Source organism: Amblyomma maculatum, chromosome 4 (assembly GCF_055883805.1).
Source record: "Amblyomma maculatum isolate TAMU_Amacu chromosome 4, ASM5588380v1, whole genome shotgun sequence".
Taxonomy (NCBI): domain Eukaryota; kingdom Metazoa; phylum Arthropoda; class Arachnida; order Ixodida; family Ixodidae; genus Amblyomma; species Amblyomma maculatum.
Window position 1 is genome coordinate 142,061,481 of NC_139347.1, and position 19,424 is coordinate 142,080,904.

The window sequence follows — 19,424 nt, forward strand, 5'->3', positions numbered from 1 at the left end:
CGCGATGGTTAGATGGCATCCTCGAGGCATTTCAGATGAAGTTATGTGATGTTAGGAAGATGGTGAGAGACCGGAAAGCGTGGCGTGACATGGTCCATAGGGTCGCGAAGAGTCGGACACGACTGAACTGAACTGAGTACTTATGTTACTATAGGGATGCCCACTGGAGATTCTCTGCGCTCCAATAATAGGCATTCCGGAAAAGGACTGCAGCGTTAATTGCAAAGCTTTCTGAAAAAGTGTGATTTAAAAGTAATTATCTTCTAAGGGCGGGTATAAAGTTGAAAATGAGACAAGAAAAGATTTATCTTTTTCATGATCCTTCGTTTAACACTTTAATCGCGAAGAAAACTTCCATGGCCGTGCTCGAGTGTGAGCTTACTTGCGACAGCTGCTGTCGCATACCGTTCCACCTCCACAATCGTCACATGCACAAAGATGCACCGTTTAATTGGACTACTGACTGCGACTCTGCCTTCCGCCACTTCAAATTCCTTCTGACACCAGGACCTATCCGTCATCACTTCTGTCCTTCTGCCCCTATCGAAGTTCACACCGACGCTAGTGGCGTGGGCGTTGGCGCAGTGCTCATCCAGCGTAATGGCACCGATCAGCACGTGATAGCTTATGCTAGCCGTTCGTTGAGCAAGGCGGAGCGTAACTACACCGTTACTGAACAAGAGTGCCTCGCAGTGGTTTTTGCGGTGCAATGATTTCGTTCCTACCTATATGAAAATGTTTTTACCATCGTCACTGACCACCATTCGCTCTTTTGGCTCGTAAATCTTCATGACCCTTGCGGCCAGTTCGCTCGATGGGCATTGCGGTTGCAACAATTTACTTTCACTGTGGCATGCAAAAGCGGCCGTCAACATGCTGACGCTGACTGTGTCACACTTGCCACTTTCGTCATCTGGTAGTGATAGACAACTTTGATGACTACCTGGCGCCTATCTCGGCAACGTTTCCTAACCTTCAACTGTTCCAGACAGAACAACGCAACGATCAGATTTTGACACCGCTCTTTTCTGACGCTCATGATTCAACATGTGCGCGTTTCTGCGTTCGTGCCGGCTGCTTTACAAGAATAATTTCAACCCCGGAGGTGCACGCTTTCTTCTCGTCGTGCCGGAAAGCCTCCGCATTCCCGTTCTTGAAATGATGCACGACGATACCACGTCGGGCCACTTGGGTGTCGCCCGGATCCTTCATCGCACACAGGAACGCATTTACTGGCCGAAAATGCGTCAAGCCATGCAGCGCTATGTAGCTAGTTGTGTCAAGTGCCAGCAGTACAAGCTCCCTACTTCCCGTCCACCGGGACCGCTGCACCTTATTGCGCCTCCGACCGCACCCTTTGAGCAGGTGGGCATCGACCTCTTGAGTCCTTTTCCGCGATCTTCGAACGATAACCGGTGGATAGTGGTATGTGTTGACCGTCTCACTCAATATTCAGAAACAGCCGCAATACCCTCAGCCACTGCTTACGAAGTATCCCTATTTATTCTGCGATTTCTCGTCCTGCGCCATGGCCCTCCTCGAGTTCTGATCAGTTACCGTGGGCGCCAATTTACCGCTGAAGTTATCGAAGAATTCCGTCTATGCACCTGCGATTACCGTCGTACAATGCCGTATCACCCGCAATCGAATGAACTTGTTGAACAGACCAACCGCGCTCTGACCACTATGTTGGCGATGTACGTGTACTTTGATCACAAGAACTGGGATGACATCCTCCCTTTCATCACATACGCGTATAACACTACACAGCATGGGACAGCTGGCTGCAGTCCGTTTTACCTCCTGTATGCTCGAGCTCCCCGCAGCTGTCTTGACACCATCCTTCCTTCTTCCTTCCACGACGAGCCTTCTATCGCCACCACGTTATGTCGAGCCGAAGAAGCTCGCCGTGTTGCCCGCCTCCGCATCCTGGACTCACAGGAACGTTCGAAGGAGCGTTATGACAACCGACGCCCACATGTCTATTATGTGCCCGGTAATTTAGTGTTGCTGTGGACGCCGCTGCGCAAGCATGGTTTAGCCCAGAAGCTGCTGTTTCGCTATAGCGGCCGTTTTGTCGTTTTGGAGCGCCTGAGTGGCATTTACTATGCAACTTCACGCCGCACCGAAAGTAGCCGATGCTCACGCCGAGTCCAGGTAGTGCATGTGGCTCGGCTAAAAAGTTTTCATCCCCGGCACCTTCCTTATACTGCTTGCCCTGGGGGGAAGTGTCACGTGCTTCGGGGCGTCAGAAAGAAAGAAGAGGCTGGGGAGAAGAAGAAACAGAGGCCACAGTGGTGTGTGCTGGTGTTCCTTCGGGGACTCGCAGCGCTTTAGACGATAAACACCCCCGTTACGTACTGAGTTCGTAACTATATATATACCGGGTGTCACAACTAACATGAACCAAGGGTTACAAAATAAATAATGTATTTGAGGTAGGTCAGTGAAACCTGTTGCATATAACTGCCAGCCACCTTGCGCACTACAGGCAATTTTTTGTTACCCATTTACTTAATTGGCTAATTATATTAATTTTTCTAATTTATTAAAGATAGGAAATTTGGAGAGCGCCTTCAGAAACCCACATTCGAGTCATTGCGATAACGAAAGCATCACGCTTATCATTTTTCCGGGCTCAGAAGAAAGCCCGCGAAATACAATTAAAACCATGTGACTAGCCCATTCGCGCGACACGATTGTGGTGCTCTCATCGTGGTTTGAGTGAACAAAATCCTCTGCGGCCGTGTCTCCTCGGCTCCATTAAAGCGGCAGGCCGATATGCCTGCGATGGCTTCTTCGCCCGCGTCAGACAGCCAGCCCATGTGACGGTGCAAGTAGCAGCGACCGCGGCGAGATTTTGCATCAATTTCTCTCCCATCAGCGAACGTTACGGCAAACGGAGGAGCGATAAGGTATCAGCCACTGAATCTGCGCGTACAGGCTTGGGTAAAGGCGCAAGATGACATCATGTATGTGACTCGACTCAGTTCGCGCTCGAACCTTCCTTTGCTGGTACTTTATCGCCATCCGCCTCTCGTGACGTAGGATGCTGGGATGTGCAGGCTTTGCCAAGATCTCGGTGGCGACGGGTGAGCTCGAGCTCGCTCCAACCATCGCCAACATTTCAGCCTGCCGCTGCAATGGTACCATCGGGTCACGGCCGCAGCTGATTTCGTTTTCTCAAACCACGACTGAGAGCACCACAATCGTGGCGCTCAAATGGGCTAGTCACGTGATATTATTTGCATTCCACGGGCTTTCTTTTGAGCCTGGAAAAAGATAAACGTGAGACTTTCTTTATCGTAATTAATGGAATGGGGGTTTCTGAAGGGGCTCTAAAACTTCCCAATTGACATTTTTGTTAGTTATATGACGTTTTATGGCGCAAGAGCAACTATGGCTATATTGCGCCAAACACAAGGTTAGATGATTTTTTCATGTGAAGTGCTTAAGAGTTATGGCTCTATATTAGATTTAAAACATTGGCTTCCTAAAGAAATGTACAACCTAGAGAGAAATCGACGAATGCTTGTTCCCCTAAAAGCAATGCAGGATGAAATGGAATGTGTTCATTATAAAATACACTAAAATATTTTTCCCGAGATTCTCAAGTTGCATGCATGAGATTAAAATGTGATTGACTGTGAGCTTATCTCCGCAGAATTCACACACTGGTTTGTCTTTATTTGTGAAGAGGAAATTATGAGTGCTGTGTGTGTGTCCTATGCGTAGACGGCATAAAATAACCTCATAACCTCAAAAAAACTTTCCTGATGTCCGCACGATTTCCATTCCACTAAGAAGGCCTTTACAAAATGTAGCTTGTTCTTTTCTTCATTTTCCCAATCAGCTTACCATCTAACTCTTAGTTTCCGGTGCACCAACTGTATACAATCCCTGTGTGGTATGTTCTCACATTTTATTTCTCTGGATCCTGCTTGTGCAGCACATGCGTCTTCCCTCTCATTACCCTCAATCCCAACATGACTGGGGACCCAGCAGAATGTTATATTATGTTTTTGGGACGCTATCAGTACTATCGTGTGCATTATGTTGCCAATAAGTGGTTTAACTGCATTTTTAGAGTTTAATGCTGTGAGGACACTTAAAACGTCAGTGGAAATGATGCTATTTTAATGTTTTCATTTCGTATTTCTTTTTTTACAGCATTAACAATAGGATAGCACTCTGTAGTGAAAACTGATGTATAAAGAGGTAGCCTGGTTATTGCTTCTGTGCCATCTTGTACTACTGCACTTCCAACACAGTTACTTGTTCTTGAACCATCTGTGTAAAATACAATGTAATTCGTATATTTTTCTTTTAGTGCCAGGAATTCCTGCAATATGTGTTCATGTGGAGTGTGCGTTTTTTGAAGCTGTGTTAGCGTGAGGTCAACAACTGCAGGGAGACTGTACCACGGAGGAAGTGGTTCATGTCTTGGAGCAATACAATCAGTTTTATTCAATACGCCCAGCTCTCGGCCTTTTTCTTCGAAGCGCAAGCACAAAGGCTTAATTGCTTGAGGCTTGTTGTTGAGTATTCGGGAAGGGCATTTCGTGACAGTAGAGTAACAGAGATGTTTAGGCATAGAACGGATTTTGACGACGTATGTGCAAGCAAGTGCAGCTCATCGATCTTTTAAAGCAGCTTCATTAGTTTCCACATAGAGGCTAGCTACTGGAGAAGTTCTATAAGCACCGGATAATAAACGTAAACCAAGATTGTGAACTGAATCTAGCCATTTTAATTAGAGTGGCCTGGCCGAGCCGTATACTACTGAGCCATAGTAGAGCGTATAGAGAACGGTAAATATGTAAAAGACATGCCCTATCGGACCCCCAGCGTTTTCTTGGTAGTACTTTCATCACATTGAGGGCTTGGGATGCTTTTTTCTTTAAGTTGTTTATGTGTGGAAGAAAGCTTAGTTTTTTGTCAAAGATGACACCTAAAAATTTATGTTCATGTTTAACGGGCAATGGATTCTGGTTCAGGTGAAGTGTAGGGTTGCTTTGGAATCCTCGTCTGAGCGAGAATAAAACAGCTACCGTTTTTTGTGCAGAGAACTTCAATCCGTTGTTGTCTGCCCACGTGGACGTTTTGTTTACAGTGATTTGTATTTGTCCCTCGCAAATTGACAAGTTGGAGGACGTGTATGCTATTTCGACATCATCCACATAAAGAGAATACATTATGGACCTTGGGATCACTTTTGCTAAGGAATTTATCTCTATTATGAAGAGTGTGGTGCTTAAAACACAGCCCTGGGGAACGCAGTTTTCCTGCACAAAGTTAGTTGAAAAAGCTGAGTCTAAGCGGACTTTGAATGTACGGTTGGTTAGGAAGTTACTCAAGCAGCTTAGCATTCTGCCACGGATACCTAGCTGGGCTAGATCACGCAGGATGCCAAACCTCCACGTTGTATTGTAGGCCTTCTCCAGGTCGAAGAAGACCCCGATGCAATGCTGTTTGTGGATGAACGCTTCAAGAATTGTGTTACCAACTCGGATCAGGGGATCAATTGTAGAAGATGACTTTTTAAACCCTCACTGATGTATATTTAGTAGTTTCCGGGACTGGAGAACGAAAGTGAGTCGGATGTTTATTATACTTTCAAAGTATTTTGCGATACAGCTGGTCAAGCCTATTGGCCTGTAACTGGCAGGCTTTGTAGGGGGCTTTCCTGGTTTTGAAAACGATACTATTACTGCTTTTTTCCACGCCTCAGATATTATTCCAGTGTCCCAAATTTTATTTAAAAATTTCACCAGGGCCTCTATGGCAGCTTCAGAGGCGTACAAGCATAGCATAGTGTATGTTGTCTAGGCCTGGTGCTGTTTTTTTTACCGCAGCATAAAATTGTATTTAGCTCTTATAATGTGATTGGCCTGTTATATTCTTCATTTGTGCCTGTACGAAAGGGTAGTTTTTGTTTCTCGGTTATTGCCTTGTGTTTTTGAAATATGTCTGTATAGTTTGAAGAGCTCGAAACTTGAAGAGCTCGAAGAAATCCTCGCCCAAAATATTCGCCTGTTCTTTGAGTGTTGTTTGTGTTCCAGGTGTCGTGAACATTGGAAGATTAAATGGGGTACAATCGCCGGTGAACTTTCGAACCTGTTCCCACATTTTCTTTGCAGGGATTGAGCTGTTAATGGATGATATATAATTATGCCAAGAGGTTTTCTTGACATTTCGCCGGACGTATCCCGTTCTGACTCTTGCCTTTTTAAAGCTTATCAAGTTCTCTGCTGTTGGGTATCGACTGAGGATGCCCCAACCTTTGTTCTGTTTCTTTTTTTCTGCTTTGCACTCCTCCGTCCATCATATTTTGTGCTTTCTCCTTGCGTATACGGATGGTTGCGGGATTGCTAATAAGGCTGCTGATATTATGCATGTCAAGAACCTTTAATTTATTTCGTCTGTAGTTAATTCTTTAGAGTACTATTTTTCAAATGTGGCATTTGATTTAAAAACTGACTGATCAGCGAGGTGAAGCTTCCAACGACCTGGCCTTGATGGGATGATGGGTATAGAGGATGATAGCTTTAAAATATCGGGTAAATGGTCACTCCCCCTAGGCTAATCTAAAACATCCTAGTTAAAATCATTAAAAATGAATGATGATGAAATAGCTACATCAAGGCAGCTCATGCTGCCTGAGCTGGGGTAGAAATATGTCGGCTTTCCAGTGTTCAATAGACATATGTTATTAGACAAAATAAAATCTATAAGTTGCCCTCTCGTGTCGGTTCGTTCACTCCCCCAAAAGGAAGAGTGTCCAATAAAATCCCCAGATACCACGAATGGCTCCGGTAACTGTTGTATGAGTTTTTCTAGGTCATTTACTGTAAAGGTTAGGTGTGGCAGTAAGTACACAGAACATTTTATTATTGTTTTGTGGCTGGTTATGTCAACTGCCACTGCTTCAAACATAGTTTTCAGTGGTACTTCTGTGGCAGGGACGTCGCTTTGTAATATGATCGCAAAGCCTCCTGAGAGTCTGTTTGCTGTTCTCGGTCTCTTCGGAAGTTTTTATATTTCTTAAGGATATTTGTGTTCTTTGGACCAAGGTTTGTCCCTTGGAGGCACAAAGCTGTAGGTGCCATTAATGTAAGTATATCTGTGATGTCTGTATAATTTCGCAGTAAACCCCTTCAATTCCATTGTACTGTGTAGGCGATATTGTGGTGTATTGGGGAATAAAAGTTATTTAGGTTCGGGTGGACTTACACTCGGTTTTCCATCTTTTTCCAACAAGTTCCGCCTCCCCTGCAACATAACCGTTTTGGGGTGACGTCCATTGCCTCACTGGAGGCGCTGGAGGCCTGCGGCGATGCTACGGACGAACTATCTAGGAGCCTCCCTCTGGATTGGGAAACCTTGTGGGTTCCCGACTCAGAGGTTGGCGACCCTCTTTCAAAGCTGGCAGAGGAGCATTGGCTGCATCTGCCTGGGGTGGCATGGATGGCCCTTCCATAGGTTCCAAAGACGCCTTGGTAGGTGCCAGGTTGCGGTCTGGCGCTCCGCCCCTGCGCGCCATGCCCGTGTAGTATGTCTTAGCGGTGAAGATGAATGGATTGTTTTTTCTAGCCGTTTTCTTGCCTCAGTGAACGATATGTTTTCTTTTGCCTTTATCGTTGTAATTTCTTTTTCTTTCTTCCAGGCTGGACAAGATCGCTAATATGATGGATGTTCTCCTTCACAGTTGGCGCAGTGTGGCACTGGAGCATCACAGCCTTCCGCAAGGTGTTCTTTAGAAGCACATTTAGCACAAGTTTTTTGTCCACGACAGCTTTGTCATCCATGACCTTATTTCTGACAGTTGAAGCATCTTCGGGGATTTGGTATGTATGGAATAACCTCGACTTTAAGGTATACTACTTCAATTGCCTCTGGCAGTGAGCTTGGAATTGAAGGTCAAGATCAGATGCTTTGTTGCGATTTCTCTGTTGTCCTTTCTAATTTTGATTCTATGAACATTCATGTCATTTTGGTCAGTGAGACCACCTAGCATTTCTTTTTCAGTTATGTGAAGGAAGTCAGAATCAGATATTACTCCTCGAACGGTGTTTAGAGATTTATGTGGGGTCACGGTCACCGGGACATCCCCAAAAGATTGGATGTCGGATAGTTTCTCTTGTTGATCTTCATGGCATAGCTCCAGAAGCAGGTCTCCATTTGCTGTTTTAGACACTTTATACTTTGGGCTCTACTTGAGAACAACGCAGAGGGGCTATGAAGAGAAAAATGGTAGGGGTAATTAAGAGATAGGAAGCGTGCAGAGTGGGCCAGAGAAATAACTCGTTACCGACATTCTAGCGGAAATTAAGAAGGAGAAATAGACATGGGCAGGACATGTAGTGCAAAGAGAGGATAACCGATGGTCGCTTAGGGTAACGAACTGGATTCCAATGAAAGGAAAGCGTAGCAAGGGGCGGCAGAAAGTTAGGTGGGCGGATGAGGTTAAGTTAGCAGGCGTCAAGTGGATGCAGCTAGCACAGAACCGGGTTAATTGGAGAAATATGAGAGAGGCCTTCGCCCTGCAGTGGGTATAGTCAGGTTGATGATGATGATGATGATACTTTGGGCCTATGGCATTTGTTGAAAAATTTTATATTAAAAATGGGGACAATGTTCGGGCTGGTTTTTCTTCAAGTTTGGAGTGAATGACAGAACTTAGCACAGCTTTTCTTTGGTTTTCTAAGGAATTCTGCTGTAACTTCGGTCCGCCTCCGTTTGTCGGGGCGATCAGGTTTAGAGAATTTCGAAGCTATAACGGTAAGTTTGTTGTTCGGCCAGGGTGGCGGCCACCCACCATGGAGTCGAACGAGGGGACAGAGCGTGAACGTGCAAGGCAGTCCTGCCCACGTCAGCCGTACATCCCGATTATACCCAAATATGGCGTAACGCAGGGTGGTTAGCACAGGGGTACCCTATCCGCCAGGAAAAATGGTAAAAGCAGGAAAGGAAGAGGAGACAGGATAGTTGTAAGATAGAAGATAGAAAAGCTAAAGATGTAGGAGAGGATAGGAAAGGGCTACTCCGGTTTCCCCCGGTTGGGTCAGGCTGGAGGTGCCGTCTATGGGAAGCGTGGGCCAAAGTGGCGGGTTGCCTCTGCCAAGGGGCCTTAAAGGTCCAAACACTCGGCATCGGCTCAACCACCAGAATCCCTTTTTCCGTACACACGACGATATCACGCACGGCTAAGCGTGGGTGCTCGGGGTCTGTGGTGTCGCACAAAACACACAAACATCTGCTTTAACAGGTCTCCCTGCGGGGAATTAACATTTTTGGTTTAAGGTGAATATTTAGTAAAATAAAAAAATTAACGTAATTAGCAAATTAAGTAATTGCAAAACAAAAAATTTGTCTGCAGGCTAGTTTCTCTTGTTTCCGGGCTAGTAGCCCTAATATTCCAATACGACAATCATCCGATGTTTTTGGGAAGATAAACCCCGCACATTCTATAGCGTACACGTACCTCAAACCAAAAGTAAGCATGCCAAACTTTATATATATATATATATATATATATATATATATATATATATATATATATATATATATATATATATATATATATATATATATATATATATATATATATATATAATGTGCAGATAGTTGAAAGGGAAATTAAGGGCTCGTTATTGCCGAGTTAATACCAAATATCAACAACCAAACAAAAATCCCCCCAATTTCCCTGGGAGGATTTTACCTAATATTTATACCATTTACCTAGTATATTTATATATATATATATATATATATATATATATATATATATATATATATATATAGAGAGAGAGAGAGAGAGAGTTAAAGCAGCTGACAGTCTACGAGTCTAAGGCAAACTTGGGGGATTTTGTTTTATGTTTGGTTGTTGGTATTTCGTAATATCTCGGTAATAACGAGCTCTTAATTTCCCTTTCAATTATCTGCACGATATATATATATATATATATATATATATATATATATATATATATATATATATATATATATATATATATATATATATATATATATATATATATATATATTCGCCTGCTTATTTTTGGTTTGAGGTACGTGTACGCTATATAATGTACGGGGTTTATCTTTCCAAAAAACATCGAATGGTTTTCATATTGGAATATCAGGGCTAAAGCCTTTAATGACTCATACTGCCTGTGTTCGGTTATGCTATAGCTGTCAATCATCCTGAGAGCCAGCCACGCCGGGTATGCGTGAGAAACGTATCTTAGTTCTCTGCGTCTATAGCCATGCCAGCGTCGTTGCCATGGGGTCCGCCGCCGCTAGTTAGTGCTAGTGCCCGATAATGAAGGTGGTAGTTGATGAGGAGGAAAGTGATGATCATAACGAGAGATGACTAACTATGACGTCACCAGGCGATTCACGCATATACCAAGATGACCCAGCCAGGCGCCCATGCGCCGTTCCAGGCGTCCGTGCGGCGCTTTCACTTGCCGCTTCCTCGAACGCCGCACTCCACAGTATACAGAAGCAGACGCAGTACAGCAGGTATCAGCGGCGTTTCAAATTGGTTTACAAGAAATAAAAGGCGCAGTATCTGTCACAATTATCCGCAAATGCTCCGCGGATTCCTAAACCGAGGCGTAAGGAAAAGGGGAAGGTGGTAGGGAAAGAAGAGCCGCTGTATTGGAGGGCTGCGGACCAGCACGAAAAAAATGGCTACCGCCTCATTACACATTAGTGATCCAAATGGTCCCACATATTTTTGTTCATTTCTGCCTCCTGAGAATCTTTCGTGCAATGACATCGCCCTGTACACAGGCGCCTTGCACATCGCTTCTACAGAGACGGGATCGAACCCGTGTCTCTAGGCTATGCAATCGAACGCCATAACCGCTAAGCCACCTCGGTATAGGTACGAGTCGCTTCCATTCATGTCATCCTTGAGGATTTCGCCGCTAGGGGGCCGAGCAAGGCAGACGTGCCTCGCATGGGCTCCTCATTCCACAGTTTTTTCAAGAACTAAAACTGCTCTTCTGGTGCGAAAGTGGTTTCCATGGAACGCTGACACCTCGCCGTGGCTGCTCGTGAGTGCCTTGGACCTCTACTTTTTTCCGGAACTTCAAGAACTTCTACTCCGGCTGCGTGGCTACATGCCGCCTCGCTAGCCCTAACGCCATCTGCACCGGCGTAGGGCTCGCGTACGAACGCGCCTCTTCAACACCCAGATGGAGTACACCGTGAGCGGCCAGTATCTTCCCGCCGCAGAATTCAATCCGGCAGAATGGACTGAAGTCCTCAATGCTTGAAAAAGCTTGCCTGGACAGCAATCTGAGAAACCCGACGAGAGGCAGGCAAGCGAAGCTGCCTCAGCTGATGTAACGCACGCAAGCAAAGCGGCGTCCGCGGCAAGCGTTCCCTCAAATGTCCACGAGACAGCTGCGCCTCCGTACAAGGCCGCTGCCGCGGCTGCCGGTTGACGACTTCAAGATTGTGTTCCGCCCTAATGCGGGTGTCAGTCTAGTCCAATACAACGAGGGAGAACCACGGGCGGCTGTTGTCGCCGGCAGCGGATTGCAGCCTACTGTTGCCAAGGAGGACCTCATATGTACCAACCTGGTCAAGAATATTTTCACAGTGGCAACTTCTTGCGCAGACCGAGTTGCCAATTATGCCAAAATCAGACAACTCACACTTCGTGGCAGCAAACTTATGTTCCAGGCATACGTAGCTCCTCCGGACGGGGCACGGCCAGGAATCATCTACCGTGCCTGGAACGGTGAGTCGCCGCAGGACTTGCTCAGAGAACTACGCCGGGCGAATCCTCTCTTACCGATTGTCCAGGCCAGGGACATGGGGCGAACCTCGCGTTCTGTGCTCATTCACTTCAAGGCTGAAGAACTTCCGCCATCGGTGAAAATGTTTGGCGTCCTTTACGCAGTATTACCCTTCCGCCCCAAAGTGGAGGCCTGCCTGAACGGCAGGCTAATCGGCCACAGACGCGATGTGTGCCCTTTGTCGAATCGCCTCACCTGCCCAGGCTGTGGACAGAAGCACCAAGCGGACCTCCCCTGCATTCCGACGTGCGTGGTCTGTGGGGGCGCCCAGATGACGGGCGATAGGGCCTGCAAGAAACGCTACAACGCCGCTATAGTCCCTCCCGTCCACGACAGGCGCATCCGCAGCCGGAGTTCAACCTCAAGAAGGAGTCCTTCCCAAGAATCGAAGACGGCCACCATCGCAACAGGAGCAGAAGTCCTAGACGAACTGGATCCCAAAGCCGGGACACTGGGACCCAGTACCAAAAGGTGAGCTGGGCAGAGCAAGCCTCCCGCTCCACTAGAACCCCATCTGAATCAAAAGAAAATTCTAAAACTCAGGAAACTATCGAACGTCTAACTAGAGAGAATCAGGAATTAAAACAACAGTTGGCTCTGGTACTGGAACACTTAAATAAACTCACAGCACATACTCCTAAACCTCCTCCGTCCCTTACTATCGCCCTCTCCACCTCGGAGTCAGATATAGCAGACCAATCAGAGAGCGATCCCATAGAATCCTCCCCCCAGCCCGCGAAAAAGAAGAGGACACAACGGCCCGATTCAGCTGACAAGACCCCAAATGCGCATTTCAACAAATCCAAAAAGAGCACAGGGGGCTTAGACAAAAGGTTGATTTAGGCTTTACCCAAATCGCAGAACGCTTTACCAAGATAGAGAATATTCTCGACATGCTAGTTGCTCGGCTCTCCCTCTTGGACGCCCTGCCACAATCCTCCCCCTCTCAAGCGCCTTCCCAGCAATAACCCCCCCCCCCCTTGCGCCCTTGCCTCCTCCTCCCCCTCTTCACTCTGCATATGACAACGGAACTGCCGCGGGTTGCAACGGAAGAGAGACGATCTCTCGCTATACATACAGCACACTACACCTTCCCCAGATGTCATCTGCATACAAGAGCCTTTAAAGGCATGCAAGCTTCTAAGCTATCAGACTATACATTCCCATTCTACTTCCCCGTGGGTTACCACATATATCCAGAGAAATAGCGTGTATGTAGCTCACGATCTGTCCGACCTCTTTTCCGACTGCACTCGAACTCCTCCCCCATCGTAAAAGACAACTCTCATATTTCATTTTAAATATCTGTTCTCATCCTAGAGATAACCTTACTGCTGTATTTGAAGCAGTTGACGGGGCCATCCAAATAGCAGGCTCCGCTCCTATAGTAACGGGTGATTTTAATGCGCCACACGTAGACTGGGGATATAATAAGAACACTCGCAAGGGCACCAACCTATCTCAGTACATTCAGCAAAATAGGTGCTCCCTAGTCACTGACTGTGCACTAGCCACACGCATTGGCAACAGTGTCAGCAGAAATACCAGCCCAGACCTTACTTTTACTAAGAACGTCCGTCAGGCTAACTGGACTCACACGGGAATCAACCTCGGCAGCGATCATTACATCCTAACAGTTACGCTGCCGTCTGCTAGTCTACGGCCTCAGTTTCGCCTTAAACCTATTGTAGACTGGGGCAAGTTCAGCAAAATTAGAGACCAAAACCCGGCACAAGAAATTCATGACTATATAGACTGGGCTTCCAAGCTCCTACGGGATGTATCCCTCAGCGAAAAATTGGCCCCGGCAGAACATATTGGCGATCCAGTTGGCAGCAGACTACTCCACCTCTGGGAGGCCTATCAGAATTTAGAGAAACGATGGCTCAGGCAAAAATATAATCGCAAATTAAAACGGAAAATGGCGCAAACGCTCCAGCTCATCACCGAACACGCGGTCGAGCTCTCGTCACAACAATGGAATCAGTTATGTAACCGATTAGACGGCACTCTACACATGAAGAACTCGTGGTCCCTCCTCCGCCATATGCTAAACCCATGTTCCTCACGGTCAGAAAATAATAAACAAATCACCAAACTACTGCACGAGGCGCAGAAACAGGGGAAAGACATTGCGTAACCTTCCCAATGATACGCACCGTCCCTTGCATGCTTACAGCTTACGCAGGGAACTCACGCCAGTGCCACATACACGAAGAAATTATGGCCGGGCCACTCTTGACTACCGCATACCATCACTTTATAATAAACTTAAAGCACATATTGACTTTACTGCCCCGCTTAACACATTTAGACACGAATTAACAAATTTTATGATCAGGCAATAAATAAATACTGTGATGTTCATGTTCATTTCTGATATTTGATGTGTGTATAATTATTTTGATTTTGATCTCATGTACATATCCATTTTTGACTGTGTTGTGAAATCCTCTGCGAGATGCTGCCTGTAGGCCCCCAGGGCCCAGTCAAGCTGTCTCTGACAGCTCTTTCCCTGGGGGCCCCCAACTTTTAGGTTGGAAATAAAGTGGATTTGGATTTGGAAGCAGCTCTTAAAGCCACATACTTCCCCGACTTAAAGCAGGAACCATTACCGGCTTACAAAGGAACCCCCAATTCAGACTTGGACGCTCCCATCACAGAGGCGGAGGTATGGGCTGCCCTGGGTAGGCTCCGCACCACGTCCGCACCAGGTCTTGATGGAGTAACTAAAAAAGCGCTACGAAATTTAAACGCCAAATCATTAGCCTCTCTCACTAGGTACATGAATCAACACTGGGACCAGGGCACGCTGCCCCCGGAATGGAAATCAGCCAAGGTAACTTTCATACCAAAACCTAACAAACCTTTAGACCTTAAGAATCTGAGACCAATCTCTCTCACCTCCTGCACAGGTAAAGTCATGGAGCACGTAATCCTAAATCGACTTAACCGCTACATGGAGCAAAACCAGCTCTTCCCCACCACCATGCTTGGCTTCCGCGCGGGCCTGTCAACTCAAGACGTCATGTTACAACTTAAGGAGGATGTGCTCAATCCCGTTTCCCTCACATCACCAGAGCTATCCTTGCATTGGACCTGACGAAGGCCTTTGATAATGTTGCCCACTCCTCCATTTTACAATCACTGAGCAACCTAAACGTGGGCTCTCGCACGCATGACTATGTTGCTGCCTTTCTCAGCAAACCGATCCGTCTGCCTACAATTAGGCACAGTAACAACTTGCCCTTTCACGCTAGGCAGTAAGGGAACGCCCCAGGGAGCAGTTTTGTCCCCATTTCTTTTTAACATTACTCTTATCCCATTAGCGAGGGAACTTGACAAAATTCCTTCCATCTACCACTCCTTGTAAGCGGTAACCGGATGACATCACCATCTGGGTCAATACTAGCAACCATGGCGGAATAGAATCCAAACTTCAGCTGGCCGCTGACACTGTTGCTACGCATGCACGCAGCATTGGTCTAAGCTGCTCGGCAGCTAAATCTGAGCTAATAGTCATGGACCTAAAAGAACGGAACCCCCCTAATATTCAAGTCACATTAAATGACACCCCCATCCTCAGGGTCAATAGAATCAAAATTTTAGGTCTCAGTATTTCTGACAACGGCTCCAACGCCGAGACCATAAAATTAATTCGTGCTGCCATTTTGAATACAGCCTCACTAATTAAGCGTATCGCCAATCGCCACCGCGGCATGAGGGAAGCAGACACACGTCGCCTCATTCAAGCATTTTGCCTATGCAGGATCACCTACTCCATCCCTTACCTCTACCTCACACCCACGGAGACCGAGCCACTCAACACTTATCCGCACAGCTTACAAAAGCACTCTCCTCCTCCCTAAATCAACGCCTACTGAAAAACTACTTCAACTAGGGGTTCACAACACCTTAGGAGAGCTGGTAGAAGCTCACCTCATTAGTAAGTACCACTGACCCTCACATACCGAAACCGGCCAAATTCTTCTGCGCCGAATTGGGATAAACCTACCCGGTCATACCTCGGCCACGCGCAATCCTCCCACCGCTGTTAGCAACAATCTTTACATTCCGCCTCTTCCCAAAAATACCCACCCGGAGCATAATCGTGAGAGAAGGAAAGCTAGAGCCAAGGCTTTGCACAAGCACTACCCTCCTGGCGCTCCGGCAGTTTACGTAGACGCGGCCGAATATTCAAACCGGCCAGCTTTCGCATTAGCCGTCGTGGATGGATTCCACAACACGATAGTCAGTGCGTCCATTCCAAATTTGCAGGATTCCCTGCAAGCTGAGGAAGCAGCAATTGCCCTAGCAATCACAGACTCCTCTGCTGAGTATATCTTCTCGGACTCCAAAACAGCAATTACTAATTATGCCCATCGCAAAATCCACTCCCCGGCCGCAAACATTCTAGCATCATCCCCTCCGCCGAATCACCTCATCACCCTCCTCTGGGTCCCTGCGCATAGCGAACACCCAGGCAACACGGCCGCTCACTCCCAAGCCCGAGCACTCGTCGACCGGGCTGAGAGCGACCTGGTGCCTTCGTCTCGCAGTGCCAGAGATCGGCTTCTTAACTACCACGACCTCACCGTATTTTATAGAACTTGTCGCCTGCTGTACCCTCCTCCGCATAAATCTCATCCCAAAAGCGACCAAGCTTTCTGGCGCAGACTTCAGACAGCCACAGTCATGACCCCTTTCCTTCTCTCTATTATAAACCGTGGCGAAACCTCTCCTCACTGCCACTTGTGTCCTAGCACCAGAGCCGACTTTACTAACGTCTTCCTGAACTGCCCGATCAAACTCAAGCCCCCGTGGCAGGGGCCAAGACATCAGGAGCGATGGGAGGCTGCTCTGCGCAGCTCTCTGCCGGAGGTACAGCTTCTGACAGTGAGCTGGGCCCGAGGGGTCGCCGAAGCTCAAAAGTGCCCGGCCATCTAGAGCGGCCTGAGGGCCCATCGTCGTCCTGCTCCCTCACTTCCCTTTACCCCCCCCCCCCTCACTTGGTTCTTTTTTTTAATCATAAAAGTTGCTACCTACCTACCTGTCATCCTTATTTATTTATTTATAGGTACTGCGATCTGGTACAGATCATAGCAGGGTGGGAAAAACAAAGAAATACAAGCATATAAACGCACTCAATATAAACGCCTTGACGGCGTTTGAAAAGTGTGGAGGTCCGTTATTAAAATTCAAGATTGTGTTTTTGTCAACATGCTTCCTATGCGCGACTGCTCATAGAAGATAGAGAGACAAAGTATTCACTAGAATGCTGCAGGAATATTCAGGCGCGTCGAATGCTGGGAACGATGAACGCTTTGCGCACTGGTTTCTACGTCTTTGTTAGTGCCACGTGTCTTCCGTTATATATAGATGTGCCTTATATTCTTATACACCACTTCCGATTGCACTGAATACAGCATCCAAGTGGAGATGTACTTCTCAATTGATGTATCAATATCCAGGTATAAAGTAGAAGAGTACCGCAGCATTATATGGGGTTCATGCCAAGCAAACCATTCGCTAGCTTGTCATTGATAGCATCTGTCATTCAGTGTCCGCGGAGCGTCCTTACTTAAATAAGATTGAATGGCCTTAGCTTCAATTCGGCCAACGCGAGTGGCGCACCTTGCCGTGTTGCTAAAATAAAACGCAGTTTCGAATAATGGCGGACAGGGTTGCGTGTCTTCTTGGAGCCAAGAGGCACATGGAGAAGATATCGACAGCTGAAAAAAAAGTATGACCTTATTCACGTGCTAAAATGCCTATCTAAGTATAGCACAGTCATCCGATGAATGTACTGAATGAAGGAATGTAATAATGTAGCGCGTGGAGATATAGAAGGCCTCAAAGGTGGTGTTGTGGCTATAGGAAGAAGGAAAAGAAAATACACGGGCCTGCTACTGGCCTTGTAGCTGAGCCACCTCCACTGCCTCGTCTGGACAGAAGAAAGAAAGAAAGAAAGAAAGAAAGAAAGAAAGAAAGAAAGAAAGAAAGAAAGAAAGAAAGAAAAAAAGAAAAAAAGAAAAAAAGAGAAAAAGAGAAAAAGAAAGAAAGAAAGAAAGAAAGAAAGAAAGAGAAAAAGAAAGAAAGAAAGAAAGAAAGAAAGAAAGAAAGAAAGAAAGAAAGAAAGAAAGAAAGAAAGAAAGAAAGAAAGAAAGAAAGAAAGAAGAGGGAGAGAAATACGTGCGCCGCAACCGCCGTCATCCACCACCTAAGCGGTGGCGGGTGCAATGACAGCCAACAACAGATAAAAATTAGTGGCAGGCTAGCCCCGGCCGCAAGCGGCGTTGGCCTACCGTCCCAGCCCCATGGGGCTCGGAGCAGCCCGCCTCAAAGGTTGTGTTGTCGTGGCTGTAGGAAAAAGGATATGAAAATGCACGGGCCTACTACTGGCTTTGTAGCTTAGCCACATCCGCGGCATCGTGCGTACAGAAGAGAGAAAATAGAGAGGGAAGAAAAGATAAAGGGAGAAAAAGACGCGCCGCAACAGCCGTCGTCCACCACCTAAGTGGTGGCGGTTGCAATGACTGCCCACAAAATATAAAAATTCGGCGGCTGGCTAGCCACCGCAAGCGGCGTTGACCTGCCGTCCTAGACGCGTGGGGCCAGGAACAGCCACCTTTCACCACATCCTCCCCCCGCCTCAAATATTGTTGTTGTGGCTTTAGGAAGAAGGAAGAAAAAGAAAATGGACGGGCCTGTAACTGGCTCTGTAGCTGAGCCACCTCTGCTACGTCGTGCGGACAGAAGACGAAATAGAGAAGAAAGAAAAAGAAGAGGGAGAGAGAGACGCGCGCCGCAACAACAGCAGTCGTCTACCACCGAAGCAGTGGCGGGTGCAACGACGGCCTATAACAGATAAACATCGGTGGCAGGCTAGCCTCCGCCGCAAGTGGCGGTGACCTACCTGTCCCAGCCCCATCAGGGCCAGGATCAGCCACCCTTCACCACCTCGCCCACCCGCTTCAAAGGTAGATACAACCGGAACGCGTGGTCTGGACTGCCGTCTGCGCGCCCAGGTGGTAGTCACCGGGTGCGAGATGATGCTCTGGGGTACGTTTACAGCGGCTGACGATAGCTGGTGCGCAGATCGCTTTGACTGCTTTTTTTATTGTGTCTGTTCGCCACGTGGACAGCATGCTTGTTACAGGGGTTTTCTGCTCTTTTTGCTCGCCGATGGGTACTCCTATGCCGGGCAACGATCTTTGAAGTTTTCTTATCGCGGGAACCTGAAATTGCACTCTATGCAGCCGAAATGCGTACCCCTTGTGAGTTTGGCCCAAATTATTCGGACGCATTTTTCACAAGCATATTCTCACACGATATTTGTGTGAGAAGTTTGATGCGCTTTTAAATTATTTCCACTTAAGGTCACGGGTAATCATTCGAACAAGGATGTCAAAACCAAGCAGAAGGCAAAACCTACATAGTGCAGCCAGTAAGGTTTTGCAGGAAACAAATCTGCCGCACGAAATTATGGCAATCCTTCCACATTTTCCCACATTTCAAAATTGCGCATCGATTTACTCTTGAGCAATTTACCTGGGCGTCCAGCATTTTATATTACGCTTTGGAAATCATATATTCCGACGATGCATA

General features: G+C 46.9%; 1 pseudogene; it reads left to right on the top strand.

The window, feature by feature from the left end:
• Nucleotides 1-15,337: 15,337 nt before the first annotated feature.
• Nucleotides 15,338-16,763, top strand: LOC146193212 (uncharacterized; annotated as a pseudogene).
• The last annotated feature ends 2,661 nt before the right edge of the window (nucleotides 16,764-19,424 follow it).